The 24,420-nt window shown below is 37.9% G+C and overlaps 1 protein-coding gene and 1 long non-coding RNA gene across 5 annotated transcripts in view; both read right to left on the minus strand.

Annotated features, from left to right (window-relative positions):
* LOC146492078 (rho GTPase-activating protein 6-like) overlaps positions 1–24,420 on the minus strand; it is a 108,057-nt gene that overhangs the window by 73,882 nt on the left and 9,755 nt on the right. The gene's annotated exons all lie outside the window — the stretch shown is intronic.
* On the minus strand, positions 856–23,790 carry LOC146492079 (uncharacterized). The gene is made up of 2 exons (XR_014872223.1): positions 4,304–23,790; positions 856–4,273 (listed from the first exon to the last, which is right to left on the minus strand). It is a non-coding gene; the product is annotated as an uncharacterized LOC146492079 (long non-coding RNA).

Below are 24,420 nucleotides of genomic sequence, written 5' to 3' on the forward strand. Positions count from 1 at the left end.
ACCACCTTGTATCATTGTACACACACAAACATGCTGGGTTTGCGCTAGCTATAACTTCTGTTGTGTCACTTTAGCCGTAAAATAAGAAATTGAATGTTCCAATCTTTCCAGCTGATGTGCAGCTTAAAGCACGTTCCTTTCCTCCTCCTTTGTGTGTGTGCAAACTGGAAACAGAGCACTTGCCTGACACTTACTGGAAAGTATGTTTGCCAGGTTGTTAGCCAAACTTTAGCTTTTGGTGGACAGATTTCAGTAATTTAGGTAAAACATCAGTGATGACACATGATATTTTGACTATATTACTTAGATGAAAAAAAACAGAAACAATTTTTGTGGTTTTATATTGGTGCTTATTTCATTTACACACAACCAATTTATCATGTACGTATTATATATTTCTAAATGGCCTTCATACCTGAGGCATATACTCTCTAGCAGAGATGAAGATAGCCATGACTTAACCTGTTGGTCTGTTGGCTTTGTGGCTGTTTATATATTGGTGTTTTGCAACCTTGAGCCAAAAATTACCTTATTTATCTAAGACATTTAAGTACCAAATTATTAGCTAATGCTAGCAAGGTTGGCTAGCAAACATTGTATGCATCCCACAGACACAAATAAATGCCAACTTGTGCTAAGTAACATGCAAATAAGATACTATAAGTTCACTCACCATAAAAGGCCAAAAATTTAAACCAGTGAGTTTAAAAAAAATCACGACTACTTTATAAACAGAGAAATTAAAGACCAAAACCATGTTTGTACCAGACTGTAAGTGTATTTATTTGCACTCTAACATTGAGTATTTTAACATGAGCATCTATGGGGAGTAACTTGTTTCTGGAACCAACCAAGTTTTATTTTTTTATTTTCTCATTTTTCAGGTTCAGGTGTGATTGCATGTACATGGTGGTTATAATGTCTAGCAAAACAGTAACATAGAGTAAAGCGCAGCAAAGCACAGCTCAGTAACACAACAAAATCAACATTAATACTAATTGTTGGTAAAACTGCTTATGTTGTACTAACCCAATATGTCCATGGCATGCCACGTGATGTCATCTATAGCTTTAGCACTTGTTTATTTGGAGCTGTTCTTGATATTGAAAAAAAAATGGTAAAAATAAAAACTGCATTAATCCATATAAATATTAGTGCTGTCAGCGTTAATCTCGTTAAAATGACCTTAACGCCATAACTGAATTAGCGGTTAGCACAGTTAGCTCGTTAATGCGTTAGCGCCTTGCAGTCCCATGCATGGCGCGATCCGCATTAACTTGCTAACGGAGATTTGCCGCGCTAATTCGGTTATGGCGTTAACATAATTTTAACGAGATTAACGCTGACAGCACTAATAACTATATATAGTGATAAAATATGATATTCAAATTACAAACACTTAAAAGCTGACTGTGTCAAAGGGAAGCAGTTTACATAATTGTAATTATTCACTTTTATTTAGGGAGGTCAACAATAATCTGAAAGTACAAAGGTAATCATTATCATATGATTTAGGAGTTTTTTTCCCAGTAAAGAGAGCACAGGTACAGTTATATGTTAACAACTGGAATAGAAATCATAACCTTGTGCTTGTGCTGTAGTTTGGCGGAAGTGTAAATATGCGCTTCCTTATGCCTATGCATAGCATTACATTAGATATGAAGGACATTAAAGGTAAATAGCATTTTTCACTTCACATCTCTATTCCTACTTTGATTGTATTTGTTAGTTCGTTCATGTTCCTCTTGTCTGATTTTTCCATTGCTGAGAAGCTGCACTGACTGCGTCAGAGCCTTTGAACATATAAACTATCGCTTAATGCTTACGTTAAAGAATGACGCTTTCTTTGTTCTCACTCCTACAGCCAGGGTCAGCGGCGGTGTTTACATCACTGAGTTGTTGCTGTGGCAACAGACAGAACAGTCAGAAAGGAGAGAGTCTGCAGAGTTGGAGTTTGAAGTCCTTGAAAAATAAAATGGAAACAAAAGCAAAAGAGGAACAGAATCTGCACGGTAATTAGTTCTGTGTGCATATTTTTTCTAAGATGCTTTCATATCCTCTTTGAAAGTCCGCTGGCAAATGCTGATGTTATAGCAAATGATTTAAAGATAGCAGAATGTGGTAGAAATGTGTCACAGTAAAAAGCATGAGCTGTAGTTCTAAAACAGTGACTGTAAATAAAAGATGGAAATCACCAACTGGTTTGTGGTTTGTACTGTTTTGCCTTAAGCTTCACCTTTTTCCTATATCTTGGGGGTTTTTTTAGAAACACAAGTCACCTTATAGGTCAAGTTATTTTGGTTAACAAAGGATTTATGGATGCTTCGCACAGCAAATTAGCACTAGCGTAAGCAAGTAAAATTAGTCATATGTCAAGTCATGCTATCTGTCACATGATTGCTTTGCAATTTTTTCCAAAATGCACAAGCTCCAATAACATGTCTGAGAGGTCCGGTAGGGTGAATTACTCGTCTAACAGACAGCTAGCAACTATGGCAATTTAGTTTAGCATCGACCTAGTTTTCAGGCAAAGCAGGTAGGCTTCAAACATCTTTACTGCTGCTCTAATATTGGGCATTTTAACACAATACTGTGTGGGAGTGCCTCGCTTGGGGAGACAGTCAAAGTTAAAAGTCCAGTTCAGCTTTGGCTTCATTTTGGATCCCTACCAAAACAAACCAGATGAGAGGCAAACATTCTAAACAAATCTGCCACTTAACTGTATATAAACACTGTGGTTTGACCAATAGTTCTACATGGTAATACATCTAAAAAAAAACACCTAAACGATTGGATTAGAGCTGTTTTTCTTATTAAATTGCAGTAAATGATGTCTTATTGTCCTTTTCATTGGGAATGCATCTGTGAATTAAATAAATAAAATGTAAAGAAGCTAACATAGAGACAGACATCAACCTATAAAAAGCTGAAAATATGAGAAAGTATAGAGAAGATGGACATGTGGATATGACTTAAACCTGCATTTTAACTAGTAGCCAGCAGAGGCAACACATGTGGTTGCAAAAAGATATCCGGTTATATAAAAAAGTCAATAGGAAACAGCTCACAAGTCCCTAGCTCCTCACATCATCTGCTTTAATGTCTTATTAAAAACAACATGATATTATAAGTTGCTAATGAATGATTATGCAGTATCCCTAATTTTCAGTCAGATCTGCTGCTTAATCTTGATGTCCAGCTTTAAAATGCTGAGATAGAGAAAAAAAAGTTTAGCTTGAGGTTTCAAATTAAGAGTTTTGTAACCAGCTGGTGACATCATGTTGGCTGTGTCCATCTTTTTTATACAGCCTGTGGTTTAGTCTCCTGTGGCTCAATAGAAAATCTAAATTCTGTAAATACAGGCTATCAACCAAATCTAAACATTCAGCTATCTTAGAGCCAGCATACCCCACATTTTCTTTACAATAGCTGAGTGTCTACATGTTTAACAGAAATCAAAATGGAAAGATTTACTAACTTCATGAAGCCAAAAAGCATACAGAGAACCTTTAAAGAACACACAGTGAAGCACACACTGCACGTCTGAACACACACTGTATGACCGCAGTAAGTCATTTCAGAGCCTATTAAATCTCCATTAACACACAGACTCCCTGCTAGCCAGAGCTAATCCGACACAGGTGTGTGTGTTTGTGGTAGTTCTCTCTTTTTTTTTTTTGTTTTTGTTTTGTTTTTTTGTTTTTACCTCATGCCTTCTTTCCCCCTATTTTCTCTTTGCATGTCTATTATTTTCTTACTTAGTTTCTCTCCATCTCTCACTCTCTAGACATTTCTCAATTTCATATTGGTAATTTAGCAAAAGTCCTCTTTTTCTGCGTTCTCGCTTAAAGCTGGCAGCTTGACAACAGCAAACCCTCCTCCAATTAGGTCAAATTAAGGCAAATTGCAGCTCTCAGTAGGAAACCAAGCTGACACACCTCACACTCTTATTAAACACAGTCATCTCTTCATGCTCGGCTCTAGAGTTTAGCTCTTTGAAATAATTTGTCTGCCTTTGTTTTGAGGCCTCCAAAAGTAAACCCTGCATGCTAATTGACATCTGACCTGCTACTTGAGGTCCCTCCATTAGCTTTTTTTTCCTTCAGCCTTTAAGCTTCACTTTAATTATTTTACAGTGAGAGACAAAAACAGATGCAAGGTTTGCTATTGCTATTGCTTTCTATTGTGTTCTTTACACTTTTGCTAAGTTTTCATCACTTGTCAGTCTTCTGTCTGGTCTTCTGCTTTTTTAAATAGGTTGTTTTTTTTCCTGCTACAGGGAAAGTAAAAATGCAAGAAAGACCAAACAGCAGCCTGCAGGACTGAAAAATGCCAAGCCAAAGAGGTAGTGCCAAAAACTGCAGTTTATGGAGTGGCCACTTGTGGCATTACAAAAGGCAGTATTAAATTCTATTGACAGTTTTCAACTTGCTGTACAATACATAATTTAAAAAATAAATAAAACAAAATTCATCCACTTGGATACTGTTAAAATGTAAAGTAGATTAACAAATGTGCAACATGGACAGCTGTAGCCCATAACTGTCTGCTAGGCCTGAAGTCGCTGAACTGGACGTGGCCACCAGATAAAAGTTTGTGAAATATGTCCGATACAAGTTGAGTGAACCTCATCAAATGAAGCTGTCCGATAACAACACCATGGAAGTGTGTTGTTGAGGATTGTGTCAGTAAGTGTCACTGGTTAGCCTCTGTTAGCTGCTGTTAGCCACCGCTAACAGAAACAAAAGCATTCTTTTAAGTGACTCTGACGTTATCACACTCGGACACTTCATTCAATTTGTGAATGTAATCAAACTGTCTTTGAGAGGGAAAGTGTGTGCGTTTTTCTTTTTTCTTTTTTTTTAGGAAACTTGAGTCTTAGCTGGCATAATGTTAGCTTATAACTAACTATCATTGTTTAGCCAGCTAAAGCCAGTTAGTTGTTGGAAGGGTTGCATGTCTTATCTGCTGAAAATCAGTAATAACAATATCGGAAAATAAATAAGCTATAAGCTAAGCTATTAAATAAGTTATTATATTACTAAAACTAATATAATCAACATTTTTAGCTATATTTAGAGATTTTGAATGTTTAGCAGATTTCCTCTTTCTTTTAGAGTTCTCATAAATCTGGAATTTTTTTTAATAGAATCCTGTTGGGCTACAGAGGGTTAAATATTTTAGCATGCTAGCTACGTTAGCTAGCATTAGCTTATAATTGAGCATTCCAGCTTCTTTCAAAAGAAGGTAGAGTACACTGGTCACACTGGCCAAAAATAATAAAAATGATTTGAAAATGAGTCAAGAATTTAGAGGGTGATGCCTTCTGGCTACATACAACTTTTTATATAGGCGATTGCTAGTAGGGCTTTTCTAAAGACTGTTCAGAGTAGATTAAGGACTATTTAAATAGGGAAAAGTCAGCAAAGTGCAGGGTTAAGCTTCATTTTACAAAAATGAAGTTTTCCTATGATTTTTTCTTCTTCTTTTTTTTGTTAAAGCAAACGTGTTTTTATCATTCCAATCCAAAAGGTAGGTCAACAATTTTTGAATCTTCTGGGACTACTGGACCTCAAAAACTAATATCCCATATATGAGCATGCACACGCACACTCAGATACACACACCAAAATGTTCTGGGAAGGTGCGCTGCAGGAGAGAATAGGATCTCTGCTTGGAAGTGACGCTGTTCCCTACTAAAGCAGTACAAACACACATTGTTATGTTTGTGTGTGTGTGTGGATGTGTGTAGATAATGTGTGTGCTGGTGACAGTACAAACAACTCCATTCGGCTGCAATTGCTTTATGAGCATACTAAGCTAGTGTGTAATAAGAACAACACATACCCACATTTACCAGATTTTATTGCTCAGATAGCTTTAACAGCAGGGGACGTGATTGTATCAGTGTTCTGCAGCCCACAACCAATCAAGATAACATCATCGATATAAATAAGGCTTAAATGTTTGAGGGCTGTAAAACATTCTTATGGAGTTAACGTGTTTCGGGAACTCAGATCAAATCCTTGGATTTTTCCTCCTTGTCCAGTGCATTTATTAAAGGTTTTATTTGGCCCCAGTGCTGTGACACTACACTCTGCCTGCAGCCGTTATCAGCTATTGTAATGTATTTATAAGATACTTATGACACAGAAAGGTTGAAGAGACAGATGTGTGCAGCTGTGACTGGCCACAACACAGCCCACCCACATTTTTACAGTGATTCATCTTGTGTGTGTGTGCGTGTGTGTGTGTGTGCATGTTTGCATGCGAGACAGTCAGGAGACAGCTCAGTGTTCCCCAAGTTTGTCCACAAGACAAAAGGGTTATTAGAAGCTTGCTGGTGCCCTCTGCTGGCTAAACAAATTTCTACATTTAATTTAAACGTGGCCGCATTTCACTGAATTACATTAGATGATAATGGCATTTCTATATCCTCGGAAAGGCAGGTTCAGGGCTTAAAAATATTGCCCTAATGATATTGGTTAAACCCCCCAGTCTTCAGCTGATGCTGTTTTTTTCTGATGTCATGAGTTTTTAATTGAGTTTACATGTTGTGTGTTATCCATCACTCCTATGTGTGTCTGTTTCTTTCTTTGTTCTTCGTTTTGAATCTCCATTGTTTCCTATCATGCATAGATTGAAACACTCAACTCTACTTAGTTCCTTGCTTTTACACCCCCGTCTGTCGCTTGTGTTTACATATCGGGTCCTCTTTCCTAACAAACCATGACAGGAAATTTCTTGTTTTAAAGCTCAAGCTCTAGCTAAGTCTTTTTTTAACTGACTGAATTTATTAATATTTGTTTTACTAATGAGTAATAAGGAACTCAAGGGTCTCTCATTAACTGGAGGTGGAGACGTGTTGATACAAATCTACGGCACAGAACAAGTTTAAATGCACTGGTTCAGTGTTGGTATCATGCAGCTGCTACTCATAGATCCTCCAGAATTACTGCAACTGTGTGCAATGAACTTGCGGTCTTGTTGCCTTTGAAATGGTGGCTTAAAAGATGGGAACCACTTGAAGTCTGTCTTCAAAGCAACTTTGGTGCATCAAGATGGTGCTAAAATAGCCAGAAGATGGCGCAGTGGATGACAGTTGCATGGGAAGCGAAATGTTGCTGGTTTGATTCCATCCAGTTGTGTCAGGAAGGGCATCTGGCATAAAACCGTCGAATCAAAACCAGTGGCTCTACCTGTTGTAGCGACCCCTTGTCCCAAGGGATTAGCTGAATTACAGAATTACATAGGTGCTTGGCAATCTTGCTTTCATATAATCAGATTACAACCAGATGGCTTCTACTCATCAGCACAGACTGACTAAGATTGACTGAAACATAAATTAATAGATGATTATTTGCAAACCTTCGCAAGTCTATCTGAGAGTAATTACAGTCAGTTCAGGTGGAACTGTGATTGTGTAGATACAGGTTGCAGAGAAATTTCAGTGGCTGCAACTACTTGCAATTGGTTGCTGACTGCGAAAAACTTCCATGCAATCACCAATCACTCATTACAAGGAGGCTGCTGCCCTGGTTTAACTGTAGCGTGACTGAGCCATCACAACATGATTTTTATCTCCGCACGCTTTTCTCTTTCTTGGCTTTTTGTGGAAACCTGCACAAAGAGAAAGCTTGACTTTCAGTAGGTCACAAAAATAGAGATGATTCAGGTTTGTGGGATTGTACATTTCTACCTGTACTTGCACCCCAACATGCCATATGTATGGTGGCTTGGAGAGGTCAAACGCACTGCAACTCAAGAAAACACCAGCAAATAGAAAATCACTGTAAAAGCACACAAAACGCAACAGAAGTTGAATAAAATACAATGGAAAGAGAAAAAACTAAAGTGTTTTTGCTGAGAAGACAATGCGATGGAACTGCTCCGGAAACAATGAGCTAACAGTAACAATAGCAACTGATAACTAGCTAATCCGGTCTTTAAGTGATGACGTGACAAATCTTACTTCCGGGCCTAAAGTAGTCTGCGTTTAATATGGCTTTTGTGTTGTTAACATGTTTAATGTTATGTATTTTCTTCTATTTAATCTCAAAAAGCTCCTAAAACAGTCAGTGATCACTGTTGACCTCCCTCGGCTTTTATTACCGCTAATCATTTATTTAAGCTCAGTTTTTTAAACCTTAGGATGTAACTACAGCCCAGCCCATGCAGCAGTATATGAATGACTAACCTCGTATTGTGGATGGATTATCTCAGTTGTTCTCCTGGCTGAAGTTTGGTCCTTTTACAGCATCCTGCCATGCGATTACATTTGTTCCTGACCACCGAGAACACTCACGTTAACTTTTATCGAGTGGAAAAAAAGTTAGCTTGTTTATATTATGCTAACATAGCTGTGTCGCTAGCGGTCACGTAGCACATCATTATATACCAGCTAGCCAAACTTCAGTAACCCTACAAACGTCACTGCTGTTTAGTTTTCTGTCTTCATTTATGTTGGAAGTGATAACAGAGCTGTACGTTTTAATTTGTTTCCAAAACCCCGCAGTCAGGACATGCTATATTGTATTTAGATAGAAGCTAGCGAGCTAACTTCCTGCTAACTTCTAACTCCGTTAAATGTCATAAATTCCGTTTTCCTGGATGCCTGGATGTTAAACTCAATTGTTACACCTGGTAGAGCAGAACGCTGATCATTTTATTAAAGATGAAAGACTTTAGACAGTTTTTCAACTCTCAGTAATGCCATAGTGATCGTTTGATATATGGACCTGCAGCGGAGTTTAGGCCCAGACACGGCTAGTGACGTCAGACTTAACGACCGGATAGCAAACACGTATCTACATTATGTATCTACAGTATTATATGGCTCATGCGATTAAAACACACATTAGAATTCTTTTTTTTCCTATTCTTTTTCGTCTCCATGCAGTTCCTCACATGTTTTGGTTTCCGTCACTTCCTCAGCTGGTCCGTCACATTATTGTTTCTCCAGAAACACTTCTGCTGAATTTTCTGTGATTTTATTTTTATTTTCTACTTCTATGGTTTTTATTTAACTTTCATTGTTTTTTGTGTGCTGATTCTGTGTTTTTCTATTTGTTGGTGTTTTATTAAGTTGGACTCTATTTGAATTTGCTGTTGTTTTTTTTAATAAAAAGGAATATGAAATATATTACAACTCCAATAGTGTGTACGTGTGTGAGAACACAATATCCACAAACAGAAGTTTGTGCTATAGACCAGCAGTGTCAAACATATGGCTCTGGAGGCCTGAAAACAGCCTGAAGGATCGAGCCAAATTTTCACTGTGGTTTGTCCTTAAGTGTGGACCACATGGAGTGAGTCTGTAATATAAATAGTGTTTCAATTGCTTTAATCTGTCACAGCTCAGACACTTTTAACTTTTTGTGTGCATTTTTTAGGATTTCAATGTCTTTTCAGTGTTTATATGAGTAGACTTTAACATAAGCAAGCACTGAAAAAATTTGTCTGGGTGCCATGTGTGTGGGTTAGGGGTGAATGGCTTGTGTTTTAATAACAAAAGTGCCCACTAGATGGCATTAGGACATTTTGATGCAGATTTTCAGTCAGCATTGCCATTACATTGCCTTTCTGATAAACTAACTTACAATATTAGTTTCCTTGCCAGAAACTCTGCATTATAAAGTCTGAGTTTAAGAATATCCACACCGTGGTTTAACTGGAGATATATGCTGCTTAATCTTCAACACACACACCTGCAAGCAATAGACCTCTCCCCTGGAACTTGAGCGCCTCGACCCATTCCTCCTCTGAGCTGTTTTTCTATTTATAGCCAAAGAGCTCCGGCTGTGTCAAAAAAAAAAATGCTCGCTGCCTCGTTCTGTTTTGCTTCCCTACTGTTTGACAGATTTGTGGCTTGATGGGGTGAGGGGGGTCATCTGGTTTAAATCACTTTGCTTTTCAGGCACTGCAACCATTGATTTGCACCCTTGGATGATAAGGAGTTGCGTAGAGGTTGATCAGCTGGGCAGGAAAAAAAGGGTTCAGCCTATAATAGATCTGTTAGTAAGATGATCTGTGGGTGTCACTTGAGTATTTGCCTCAATGTGACTTCATTTCTAGTGCTTACACCCTACTGACCTATTGACCCCAAAAAGAAACTTGCAGCAGATGTATGCAGCAAACTCAGTGCTCAGTTCATCAGCAGCACGGATGTTTCTCATCTGTATTTTATGGATGAAAAAAAAAAGAATGAGTAAATGTTTATGCTATGCTTAGTGACACAAGTGAGGGACAAATCAACATTGCTTGAGAGAAAGTCCCTAAGACGTTCCCAATTGAATTAACTGTTCAGCCAATTGTTTGAGTGTAGTCCCAGCAGATAACCGAGGTGGCCAAGAGATGTGCGGAAAGCAGGGAGACGATAAGATGCTGGAAAGAAGATGGCTGACTGTGTAGTGAGCAGTGTTTTGTGACAATAGCCAACACTGTGGGAAAATCACACACAGGAAAATGCCCAGAGATTAGTTTTAGGGTTTTTTTTTTCCCATCATTGACTTGTAAAACATAAGTAAACAATACAATGTGCATGTCACAGTTTTAGGTTCAGACCAAAAGCCAAACAGTTCTTAAATGAATCACAAAAACAATTAGAAATATGCCCTTACTATCAGGGGTTTACTGGTTGTGGCTGAAAGGAGGGTGATTTTTTTCTTCTTTTGTTGTTTGGGAACTGGAAAGTGCACATCAGATTTTATAAGCAAAGGCAGATGTCACAATAGAGGCTTTTTTATTAGCTCATGATATCATCGAAGTCGTTCTAGAGGCAACTCATCAGCAATGAAGGAACCTTAGTTTAAAACCTGTAAATAAGTGGGAAGCGAGCCACAATTTTCAGTTTCAGTAGGAGATAAAAGCTGGCACAGTCTCATTTCTCCATGTTGGTTTTGTTCCTACATTGTCATAACGGTGTTGGTCCAGGATCAGTATTGCAGGTGACCAATCGTCTGAGCATTTACTTAGCATTAGGCAAGAAGGTAGCAAATGCTATAAAAAAATATCACTTGCAAACCAACATGATTTGAATCAGAATATAGTTTTGTATGAACAAAGCTATGACATCATTGCAAAATGACTGGTCAGTTTCAGTGTTTATACATGGCCAACATTAATTATAATGATGCAGGAACAACAGCAACGCGGGGATATCAGATACAATAAAACGCTGCAAATGTGCAATCTGATATCTGATAGCCCGGTGTTGGTGTCAGGGTAGGGTCAGGGTTAGGACAGGGTTCTGGTTAAGCCTGAATTATACTCAGCAGCAGACATGGACATGGTCAACTAGAGACCCAATGGCCAAGTAGTCATTCCTGTTATACTTCTTTGAAGTCTGCTTGAAATCTGGTATCTGGGTGCAAATTCTCTGCTGACTAGTCATAGCTACAAAAACAGGCAGTTATGTGGACATCTATGCGAACCCTCACACTTCCAAATTTACATCACAAGGACCCAAGAGGACTCGCAGATGCATAAAATCTACTTTAGGGTTAGGGTTTGCTGTATGATGGAATGTGTAGGTCCACATTGAAAATCCATAGCAATGAAGAAATGACATGCTAACTCACCTAATGGATATAATAAGACACAAAAGAGTTTTTAAAAAAAGCATCTTAATACATGTTTTTTCTAAGACCACAAATTAAATGCCAGCGACCACAGTGTACACGTGTCAGTTCAAAAAACATGATTTGCTAATTGTTTCCCTTTTTGACTTGAAGGCAATGCCAGGAGGTCTGCCTCTGTTAGCATTTTAGAATTATCCCATACATATCTATCCAGGTTTCTTTGAGTGCTTTGTCTACTCATGTCAATGTCATTACCAGCTTTGATGCTGTAACCAAGCAACATCACCCACACATTTGGACCACCCAATGGGTCCAAATGTCTTTAGACTCAACACTGCACTTTCTCTGGTTCCTCTGGTAGGCTGACTGTATCATAGTGACGATACAGTAGGCAAAGAACAGAGTGAGACATACAGAGATTCCTCAATTTGTTAGTAAGATATATCCTTTCAGATTAATAGAGCGAAATGGTCCAAAAGACAAATGTAGGTGCTTATTTTGCACATCTATGCGAATGAGTGCATGCGTGATTTAATATGCAGTTAGTATATGTAAAAACAAAGTTTCACAGAAACTTGGAAGAAATGTAAATATTTAAATGTAATGTCTCCCAGAAAAGATGTTCAACAACTACTACTGATTTAAGTGAACTTTCCTTTGTTTTGACCCTGGTGGTACAGCTAGATTCAAAGTTAGAAGGGGATCAGGAAGAGTGAGTCATCCTCTGGGAACCATAAAAGTCAGCACAGTCATTTACAGCAGCTAGCTTTTGACACAGATGAGTCAGCAAAGGTAGACACAAACTTGACAGAGAACTGCAAGCAAAATGTGCAGATATTTGAAAAATGACACTGAATCTTTATGTCAGAGAACAAATTGCTGCATGGTGTCACTCTAGTACTTGGAAAGGTGAAACTGGACCTATCCAACAAACTCAGGCTGCCATCAAAGATTGGTTCTCAAAACTAAACTCAAACTGGTGTGATCTCATATTTGTTTCCTTCAGTGGCTCCATGTAGCTTAGGTTGCAGATTGGAAAGCAGAGGGGTTTGTAGGCATGTCCATAAAAGTGAGTCAATAAAACAAAGAATGGATGGGAGTGAGCTTCTCTGAAGAAAAATAAAACCAGGGAAAAAGAGAGAGAGAGAAAGTGAAGAGCAGTAGAGAGGAAGTCGGGGGTCACTCAGTCAGCCGCCAGCCCTATTTCAGTAGGAGCCCCGGGGCCTCGGCATGAAGCGCTGACCTGGAATTCCAAATAAATAATTCCCTAAACCTCCCCACTGAGAGAGACTCACGCACACACTCACACACACACCTACGAGAACGGGGTACACCCAGCAAAATTCACATTTTCTCTAAATCCACGGCTTATTTAAACTACTTTAACAAGTATTTGATTTATTTGATATGGGGAAACTGGATAAGGCTACAAGGTAAAATACATACACGAACACACATGCGCACACACGCGAATACATAAAAACGCACACAATCACAAGTACTAATTCTCAAAGCTTAGCCCTCGGAGCAGCCTGAATCCTCCATGAGTGTGAGTGAGAACAGAAGTTAATCTGGACTAAACACGGCACCAAAATGATTTTATTCTGTAATAAATAGACATGAAAAATGATGCACACAGCTGGCGTACGAACATAAGAGTTGTAACAAAGACAAATTCTACTGAAAATACTTGTGAGGCTATAAGCAAGATGCCCTCTGTACAACTCAAGTTTCAAATCAAGTCTTGTTCCTGTTTTTATTAAAAAGCAAAACAAAGCAGCAGAGCTTGATCAAATTTAAAATTAAAAAAATGGATTTTATTCCTTTGGGCTAATTTTTCAGCAGCAGGACAGGAAATGAACTTGGAGTGTCCTTTTGATATGCTTTATGAGGATGATGCACACATAGAAGACAGATATTTATGCTATATGCAGACAGATGACATGACAGAAAAACACAGTCTGCTAGGCTTTACTAAACTCAATCTGTAACTGTAAATGTTTTATATAAAAGACAACTCTAGAAAAAATGTGTAGCCTTGTGAAATATATGGGGTTTATGCTTTCTTAGCGTACTGTATATTGTTCCACAGGTACTAGACTTTGATTATTGTCTCATATTGCATACTCTTAGACTTGCTATTTTGAAGTGGATTACGCTAAGGAATATCATATCTTCATACAGTATCATGTGTCCAGGTGCTTTACTGGACACAACAGTGGAGAAAACTGTGTAAACTTGTCTTCCAGAATAATCACCACTTTGTTTGGTGGTTGCTAGCTTTCCTCTGTGTAATCAGTCTCCAGCCAGTAGAAGAAGTGCACGTTATCAGGACATAGCTAATGCTAAGCTAATACTAGCTAGCTAACAGCAATAGATTCTTTTATTGGTTCAGTGTTTATGTTAAACTGACACTTTATTATAGCGGACCTTAATACCAATAAGTGCATGCATGAGGCCAGAGGGACCGATGGCGCATTATGGCAGCCTCGCTTCTGTCAGTCTGCCCCAGGGCAGCTGTGGCTACAACTGTAGCTGTGTGAATGTGAGAGTGAGTGAATAGTGGCATTGTAAAGCGCTTTGGATGCCTTGAAAAGCGCTATATAAATCCAATCCATTATTATTATTATTATTATTATTATTATTATTATTATTATTATTATTATAGATTGCAGCCCCAGAGGGGAATAATATTATTATTATTATTAACACCATATTAGCGGCCATAGCCGCATTAATGGGGCAAATCTCCGTTAGCGAGTTGGGGCTGCACAGCCTCAAAGCTTTTATCGCTGTTAGGTCGTTAACGCCTTAGCGCCGTGCAGCCCCACGCATGGGGTGATCCGCGGTTATGGCGTTAACGTCATTTTAACAAGATTAATGCTGACAGCACTAAATTGTACTAAATCGAATTACCAACCAATAAAAAACCACCTAACTAAACCTGTACCATGTTCAAGGACAGTTTGTGACTCCAGAGACTGTTTCCAAAAATCATTGTTAACTGGTCTTTGTTATCATGTAAATAATTGGAGGATTGGCTAGAGCGACAGCTACTAAGCAGTGCTAAGGAACATTCAACAAAAAATTGGTTAAAAACCAATGTGCTTGGTTCGAAGTATCAAATCAAGGGCATATCAAAAAGAAACATCTGATGTGAAAGTGCGTATATCTGCAGCTATCCACCAGTAGTGATCAAAACGCAAATGTGAATTCCAGGCTGGTAGTAAGTAGCATAACAATGAGATTAACGCTTTCCTCATAGCAAATTTTCTGCAAGAACCTAAACTAACTATAAATAACTCTGAGATCATAAAAAAAAATACAGTTAAAAATTCTTTCAGCCTCTATCTCCCTGCAACTGTTCCAAGATTAGGAAGAGGCCGGCTGTGTTTTGAGATGTTGTGAAATGTTTTCATCCACTGTGAGGGTCATATCACCAGAGTATACAGTGATTGAAATGAATACATAAATGGGAAGTTGGCTCTCTGGCCTGTGACAAACCACATTAGAGAGAAAGTTAGCGGACATGGGGGTCACCGTAATACACACACAGAGTAAAAGAGGGGACAGACATTACTGCCGTCAGACTTGAAAGTCCGCAATTAGATCATCGACCCTACTTTTGGATTCTCTCCCACACACATGCATGAAATCCTCTGTACAAAAAAAAGTAACTCAACACTGCTGGTTTCTCACTGAAGGAGAGTTTTAATCTGCAACAGACAAGGAGATTCTGGCTACGGAAATTAATGTTTTCTTTTCAGTCGTCTCTATTTCAAGCCGCCCTCGTCTCCCTCACTGTTGAGAAACGTCCCAAAGGAGATGTGAGAATGCTAAACCAAAATACTACCAAACAATCCCCATAGCCTTGTGTGTTTCTTTTCAACTGAATATCGTGGAAACTTGTCAAAAAAGATTGCTCGGTGCGGTTTCATGTTTCTGTTCACATTTTCTTAAACACGTATTTTATACCATCTCCTCTTGGCTTCTAAGTTGTATTTCTTATGTTGTGATCTGCTGTTTAGGTTTGTCTGATTACTTTATGGTGCAAAAGGAAGGTATTATGTTACAGCAGAATGAAGAAAAACGGGCTACTGAGCGAATAAGGATTTGTCAACTGTACTCATGCTTTATAGTGGGAAAATTTGGCTTGTTTGAAAGATATTGTCCTGATTACACAGAGAACAATGTACCTCCTTAACAAATCGTGTCTTAAACCAGTAGTTCAAACCTCCAAATTGTTCAAATAATATCAAATAAAGAAAAGCCTCAGATTTAAAAAGCTGACCTGTGTTTTAAAACTCAAACTTAGTTTCTAATCAATATCTTACAGTCCTGACATGTTTGTGTATACACTTGCTTGCGTATGTACAGTTGAATCTAACCCTTCATATTCTTTAAATGTTAACATTTGATAAACTCCAGCTGACATAAAAATATGATATGATACAGCAAAACTTGCATTATTCCTCCTAACATGTAGTGGCGTATAAGAAATAAATGTAAATATACTAAGTTTGATGATGCCACTACCTGTGCTGTATGTCTTGCAGAACTAATGAAGCCACAGCCCCTTAGAAAATATAAATTCAGCTCTACACTGAAGTGAATTAGACTAACTTACTTCAACATAAAAGTTTTACTTTTAACTTGTACAGTATTGTGCAAAAGTCTTGAGCTACCCCTTATTTCTTCATATTTTGCCAGTAAAATGAGGAATAGGTGCAGCAATTTACTGAATGAAGTGCAAACCAACAATTCAAAAACAGAGTTTGCACAATTGTAATGAGCTTTAAAGTAAATATTTAGTACGATGACAAGCCGGAACTCTCTTAGGCAGCTTTCTTGTCAATTCTTTAAGTAGTCTTCAGGAATAGTTCTTAATATTTCTCAAAGGACAATCAAAGCTCTTCTTTGGATATTGGCTGCCTTTTTTTTCTGTTTTCTGTAAACACGATCCAGCATTGCTTCAACAATGTGGAGATCTGGGCTCTGGGGAGGCTAATCTACGGAAGAGGATTAGGGCCACTGGAAAAAAACACAGTGGGCACGTCTTTTTTTTCTTCTTTTCCTGAATTCTGAGAAAAAAGTCAGAATTCTAACTTTTTTCTCAGAATTCTGAGATTAAAGTCAGAATTCTGAGAAAAAAAGTCAGAATTCTGAGAAAAAAGTCAGAATTCTGAGATTAAAGTCAGAATTCTGAGAAAAAAAGTCAGAATTCTGAGAAAAAAGTCAGAATTCTGAGATTAAAGTCAGAATTCTGAGAAAAAAGTCAGAATTCTGAGAAAAAAGTCAGAATTCTGAGATTAAAGACAGTGGCCCTAATCCTCTTCCGTACTAATCCATGATCAATAGTGCTCCAATGTGTTTTTTCTATCCACTTTTTTCTGCTTTTACTGTATTGGCAGTCCGTTTGGGATCATTGTCATGCTAAAAAATGAAGCTGTTGCCGCTTTTGCTTTCTACATGCTATTGTATGCTGGATTTAAATCTGATGGTACTTTTTTGTACTCATAATACCATCAACCAAGATCTCCAACACCACTGGCTGAAATGCAACCCAAGACCATGACAGACCCTCCTCCATGTTTTTTAGATCAGTGGTCCCCAACCCAGTCCGTGAGTCGTTTGGTACCGGGCCACGAGAGTTGAGACTCGGGTGTGAAATTTAGGGTTTTCAGGGTTTTTATCGTTTTTTTATCGTTATTTTCTTACTGTTTTTATCATTAACTCGGTTTCCCTGGATCTTTTCACATGTGTTATGAATAAATCTTCTTTTATTTGGTACCGGTACTGGTTTTATTTTGTTGTATTTACCTGCGACACCTTAAAGGCCAGTCCGTGAAAATATTGTCAGACATAAACCGGTCTGTGGCGCAAAAAAGGTCGGGGACCGCTGTTCCAGATGGCTGTAGACACTTACTGTTGTTGTACTTCTCGCCTGATCATTTTTGGACATATTAATGACAGTTTTAATCAAATGTTTCATCACTCAATTGGACCTGTTGCCACTGATTTTCAGTCCAGTTCTTGTGTAATTTGGGATACTTTATCCTTTTCTGTTTCCCTACATTAAGAATGGCTTTTTGACAGCCACCCTTCCCACTGAGACCATTTCTTAAGATGCTTCAGTGAACAGCAGATGTAAAAGAAAGACCTTCAGAAAGCCTGGAGAACCACTGATCAAGGCCACTTTCAAATTACAAGAAACTCTGGGTCCTTGGAGGCAAAATATCAAGAAATGAAGGGTCACTTAAAACAGTTCCACAGCAATGTAAGTCTGTGTAATTCAAAGTGCAATAAAAGCAATCCATTTTTTAGGGAGACTAATCCTACTGCCCAGAAAGTAGAATTTCATTATAGAAGAATGATGCGATGGTATGATGCAAGTATTGCAGCTGCAAAAAGTGACATATTTAACATTATTACAGAGTTTCTATTACTCCCCTGTGTACAAAAATCTTGGCCCATCAGTTTAATGCTGACAACCAGGCCTATTAAATTTAATAAGAATCATAATCAGACTAATACCCCTTGCAGGCCCACATGCATACATGCAGACCTCCTCTCAAGAGGGGAGACTGTAGGAGAGAATGCTGCAGAGGTCATTATAACCAGGAATGTATGTATGTAATACGAAACAGGTCTTTTATTTTGAAGGCCATCTTAATTTATTCCGTTATAAGCACAGATTGTAGTCTTCGAAGTGAAAACATGATTTCAGTTGGTTAAAGTAAAACAAAAATCCACCGTAAAATCATCATTTCATTTCTGTCACTGTGTTTATTTTGTAGTGTCTCTACCAATTAGAATTGACTGAATAAAAACTTTACCACTTTCTTAAAGACTGCGCTATACAAACTACCTTTACATTTTATACAGACAATGACTAAGACGCCCTTTTATCGCAGTTCAGGGTGATGGGAGGTCCGACTACAACTTTAACACAGCTGTGACTCGCTCCAGGACCTTCTGTTTCGAGCCAAGAAAAATCCACATGCATTTCATCACACTTTCAATGTTTTCATCAAGGCTCTTGCAAGACTGTGACAACATCGTCTGTTTCACTCCTTCACTCCGTTTCACATTATGAACTGATAGCACTGTTCTCTTAAAACACTGATACTGCAAAAATGTGTTTCGTTTTTTTCTGTGCGGGTGTTTGTGCATGCGCAATTTTCGTATGAGCATTCCAAAAATGTCCGAACATCAAAGTCTTTTTCCTCCAATGCAGCTTCATCAGTCGGAGGGAACTTAGGGAGGAAATCAGGGAGTAAGAAGGGAAAAATGGATGGCAGGAAGGTTCACAAGTTCAAACCTCTCTGTTTGCTGGAGCATGTAAAAGAATCAACTGCGGACAAATAGATGGCTGAACCGCCACTATTATAAACTATGTTTGTTATTATTTTAAATTGTTATTGGGGTTGGTGTGTAACAAACTGATGTAAATATACTGTAAATTTTATAAGATATTACTCTTTGTCAATACAGTTGAAGGCTGTACATGCTGACAGCTTTCAGAAAAGAAATGAAAGTTAATTCATGGCACAAGAAGCTGCAGACTGGGATACCATTTAACCTGAAAAAATATGTAGTTTGTAAATATACATCATATTGTGTATGTCTGTTACCTAACTCCTCTTAATCAGTTGGGATTAAACCTATTATATAAACTGCCTAGGGTCCCAGGATTATCATCTATACAGCTTTAGGGAATTATTCATATAACACTCAGATCTTTACAAATTATATATATTAAAAAGGCGACGTTATGAGTACTTTCCTGTGCATCTATTAACAGTCCTTTTACAGATAGAAATCTATACATTAGATAGAAATGTGTACCACTACTGTATTGCCCCATAACACCACAACAAATTCATTATTTGTGTACAAATTTGGAAATAAAAGTGATTGTGGTTCTGATTGTGGACAGTGTTTTTGGTCATCCCAGCACCGATGTGTTAACTTGTGTGTTAACTAACGTGACTTAACTGTCTGTGGCTCTGGCTGCTCTCTTGCACTTTTCCCAATTAAAAAATGTATCGTACAATCTGTCTTACTATTTTGGCTGTAAATGTTGTTAATATTACATCTACATTACATGTGCCTTGATGTTTGTAAGCACATTTTGGTAAACTATTTTTTATTCAGTTGCACGTTGGGGGTCACTGAAATGTGTTAAATGAATATCTACAATTAACTATTCATCAAACAGTGACATGCTTATACTGCCTGTTACTGATTACTTTGCCTCATACAATCAATATGTAGCTGTCAAAGAAGAATATGAATAAATATAGCATGTTATTATTAATATTTCTTTGTGTGTGTTTATGAACAGTGATTTTGCCATCTTACTACATAGTGATTTCATGGTAAATGGCCTGTATTTATATAGCGCTTTACTAGTCCCTAAGGACCCCAAAGCACTTTACATATCCAGTCATCCACCCATTCACACACTGGTGATGGCAGCTACAATGTAGCCACAGCCACCCTGGGGCGCACTGACAGAGGCGAGGCTGCCGGACACTGGCGCCACCGGGCCCTCTGACCACCACCAGTAGGCAACGGGTGAAGTGTCTTGCCCAAGGACACAACGACCGAGACTGTCCAAGCCGGGGCTCGAACCGGCAACCTTCAGATTACAAGGCGAACTCCCAACTCTTGAGCCACGAGTTCATAAATCTTTTTATCTTTCATAAAGATAAAAAGAATAACGCGACAAAACAACTTACATGTGTGTGTTTTCATACAGATTGTAGTAGCAGCACCACATCAACAGTATAATGGCAGCTAAACAGCTGACAGTATTATACTTTAGAGCTTACATTTCATACACCACAACTGTCATATTTTATATAATGAATGCTGTTTAGCATGTACACAGTAAAATAATGGGTACTTGCATTATAAGTGTGAAGTTCTTTGTGTCTAATCCTGACCTTATGATTGATCATGCAGTTGTTAATCATAATGTAGCAAATGTATTTTATTCTGAATCATGATGTTCAGCTAAAATGGGCTCCATGTGGGTCGAATACCCCAAGCACTGGTGAAGTAATCATTTTAGGAACATGGATAGCCTGTTCTCTTAGTCTTGGAGTGCTGACGGCAAAGGTATGATTGCCTTCAGTTCTCAGTCTAGAGTGTCCTGCACAAGAATTTCAGGGATGCAACCCAAAAGTAATTTGAACAGTTTGCATCATTAAGGTAAAAGAAAAACCACTTGTCTTGTCCTTTACTTAAAGCTTTGGAGCAAAAGCCCCGAAGAGTTATTGTTGTTATAAACACTACAGCGTGGAACACATTTGGTAGAAAAGAACAAGAACTGCTGCCTCCTGGCTCGGAGCCATGACCCGTGTCAACTCCCCACCTTGTATGGTTCACAGCGTAAGCAATGGCAAACATGTGCAGCAGTTTAAATGCTTCAGAAAACATGCAACACAAAGGCTTTTTAATTAGATATTTCACATACCTTGTGGGCGATTCTATCACAGTACATCACAGTAATGTAAAAAAGGAAATTCTACCAAGTAGCCAGCAAAATGTTGGGCTCCTAATAACAGTTGTATTTCATTTTTAACATTATTAACATTACATATTGTGTCCTTTAAAGGAAACATTTTCACTCTTCCTCTACCTTTTGCTTTACGACCCATATGGAAAAAATATATATAAATCTTATATTAAGTTTGTATCTGTCTTGTGTGAAACTTGTATGAAAAGCATACAAGAGGGAAAACAGATATAAGATCCCTTGAAAAATTATATAATGAAACTTGTATGTTTTGGATACTTACTAAAACAATATATGAAAGTAATGAGAAAGTGGCCACTTTCATGAGTAAATCATGTAAGCGTTATATGATTTACTCATGAAAGTGGCCACTTTCATGAGTTAAGTCATATAAGTTTTTACTATTTCTTTTCCATATTGGGATACTTTAATAGGTGACTATTAATTGAATTTTAGCTCTCATTTTTGTCGAGTTGATATTTCTGTATCTGCCTAAACACCTTTTCATATTGTATTTTACAGCTGTGAAAAGTCAATTTTCACAGCATTCTATGCAGTCCTGCAGAAAACTAACTGCATCCAATAACAGAATGATGCAATAGCTTGTAGCAGAAATCCTTTTCTGTATGACTTTATCAGTCTCTCACACCATTGTGGAGGAATTTTGGCCCACCCTTCTTTACAATGCTGCCCAAGTTCATTAAGGTTTGTGGGCATTTGCTCTCTTAAAGTCCTGCCACAGCATTTCGATTTAGTTAACCTCCTGACTACCAGGAAAAACAATGTTGTCCAATCAAATTTTTTTTTAAATCCCCCAATGTTTGTAAGGTAATTAGAAGACTGAAATAATTTTTTGGGAAAAAAAAGTTGAAATTTTTTAGATATCACATGTCCACTGCAGAGGATATTGGAAGGCCAAACATGTAAAAATGAACTTTGATGGCAAATATTTGCTTCAACTCTTCACCAAGGAGAAGTTTGAACTCAAGGAACTGTAGTGGTTTCTTCCCCCAAAACTGCAAGTCATTGCTATACTGAAGCCACGAGTTGGTGATTGCCAGATCAAAAAGTAGAAAACTGCTAATACTGTCAATTTCTGAGTGCGAGAAACCATCCTGTAGAAACTCAACATTTGGCAACAAGGTCCACATCACCTACATTGGTAGTGTACTCAGCAATTGCCAGTGGCCTTGGCACATGGACAAACCTTTTGTTTTTCTTAGACCATCTTGTGCGTCTGTCCTGAGGTTGATTGCCATAGGCAGAGGATGCAATGACAACTGGCTTGTTGTCCAACCACTTAATGACAGCAAGTTCAGGTCTGAGTACCATCTCTGATGCTCCTCCTTCTTTCTTCTTCAAGGGCTTATTCCCTATGATCTTCTTCATCAGATAACTCAAGATCTGGGTTCCCCTCATCAAACTGCAATAAATTTCTTTCTGCTTCTGGTCATTTAAAAAACAGAACAAAATGGAGGAAATGACTACAAATGTCCACTCTGGAGGACATTTTTTAAACAATTCAATACTATACTAAAATGAAGTTAGAATTAAGCATACTATATTTTAATGTGTTATTAAGAGACTTATTTAAAATATGTTAACAACATTTATAGCTAAAAATTGCTCAATAAGAAGTTTTATGCACTTATTTTTCTTCTTGCCATAAAATGTGCTTGCAGCGATGGCCGCCATGTTGCTTAATGAAAAAACTAAAGTTCCCAAAGCTCCACCCCTTCACATTTGGTATCATTGGAAAGCCCTAAATGTCCTCTGTAGATACCAAAGGGAGGCAATTCTGTAGTATGCAGTGCATGGGAGATATTCAGGTTTAGAAAGGTGCTCTACAGAGGACAAATTTGCATTGCTGGTAGTCAGGAGGCTTGGACTGGGCCATCACAACACCTTGATTCTTTTCTTTCCCGGCCATTCTGTAGTAGATTTTTAAGTAAAGGTTAAGCTGTTGGACCGATGGCCTCACATTTGACTCTAGAATGCTTTGGTATACAGAGGACTACATGGACAACTGAATGATTGCAAGTTTTGTGGTCGTGTTGCTACAAAACAAACTCATAGTACCTTTCTACCACTGTGCTTGGCGTAAGGTGTTTGCACTGATATGCTGTGTTTTGTTATCACTTTGGTCTCACCTGTCCAAAGGACATAAATTCAGAAGCCTGGTGGTTTGTTCAGATGCCACTTTGCTAACTAAATCATACTGCGGCGCTCTTCTTACAGAAAAAAAAGGCTTTTTCCTGGTACCTGTCCATGCTAAGTAGGCTCGTAGGGTCTGAGATTGACCTCTTTTTTAACTTTTCTCTTTTTTTTTTTGCTGATCATTGCTCAGTCTGACCTTGGGGTGAATTTCCTGGGGCACTCCTAGGAAAATCGTGGCCTTGTGTTAACATACACTTGAATGTCCCAGACCAGAAAAATGCCAAAACTTGTGCTTCCATAGAGGTGCGCAGACTCGTTGATGATCAGTAAATCAAGTGCATTTGATTAGCAGCAGCTGGCTGCTACTTACCCTCTTAATTTCAACTGAAGCATTAAGGTTGTACTCAGTTTTCAACGGGACTGAACAGTTTCCTATGAAAATCTTCTTTTTCACAAGACTGTATATCAGGAATGGCTTAAGAGATACAAAACAATTCCCACAGACATATTATATATATATATATATATATATATATATATATATATATATATATATATATATATATATATATTTATTTATTTATTTATTAAGGGTGCAACGATACACAAAATTCACAGTTCGGTTCGGTTCGGTTCGATACTTTGGTGTCACGGTTCGATATTTTTTCCATACAAAAAAAATGTTCATGCCTTTTTCATTTGTCATTTATTAAAATTATAAATGTATATTTTAACTCAAAAGTACAGTTTTTAAATTTAATGTTGCTGAAACAACAAAGTAATAAAAATATATATATATATATCTGATCGAGAAATCACTCATCTTTGGAAAAGAGAGTTTATTACAGAGAAATGGCTCTTTCCAAAATAAAAGCTATACTATACGCTTCTTCTGGGCTATATTCTCAGCAGCATATTAAACATATCAGGTCCCCATAAGTAGAATCATGTGCTAACGGCTGTCTAAATGACTCGGGTAAAGTTTGTAGCATGCGTGCTTGTTGTTTTTGTCTGCTTCCACTTATCTTTGCACTAGGATGCTGTCGGAGTAAATGTGCAGTCATATTCGTTGTGTTCCCACTAGTGCTGTGAGCGTTAATCTCGTTAAAATGACGTTAACGCCATAACGCGGCAAATCTCCGTTAACAAGTTATTAAC

The sequence above is a fragment of the Neolamprologus multifasciatus genome, chromosome 23 (genome assembly GCF_963576455.1).
Source record: "Neolamprologus multifasciatus chromosome 23, fNeoMul1.2, whole genome shotgun sequence".
In the NCBI taxonomy this organism is placed as follows: domain Eukaryota; kingdom Metazoa; phylum Chordata; class Actinopteri; order Cichliformes; family Cichlidae; genus Neolamprologus; species Neolamprologus multifasciatus.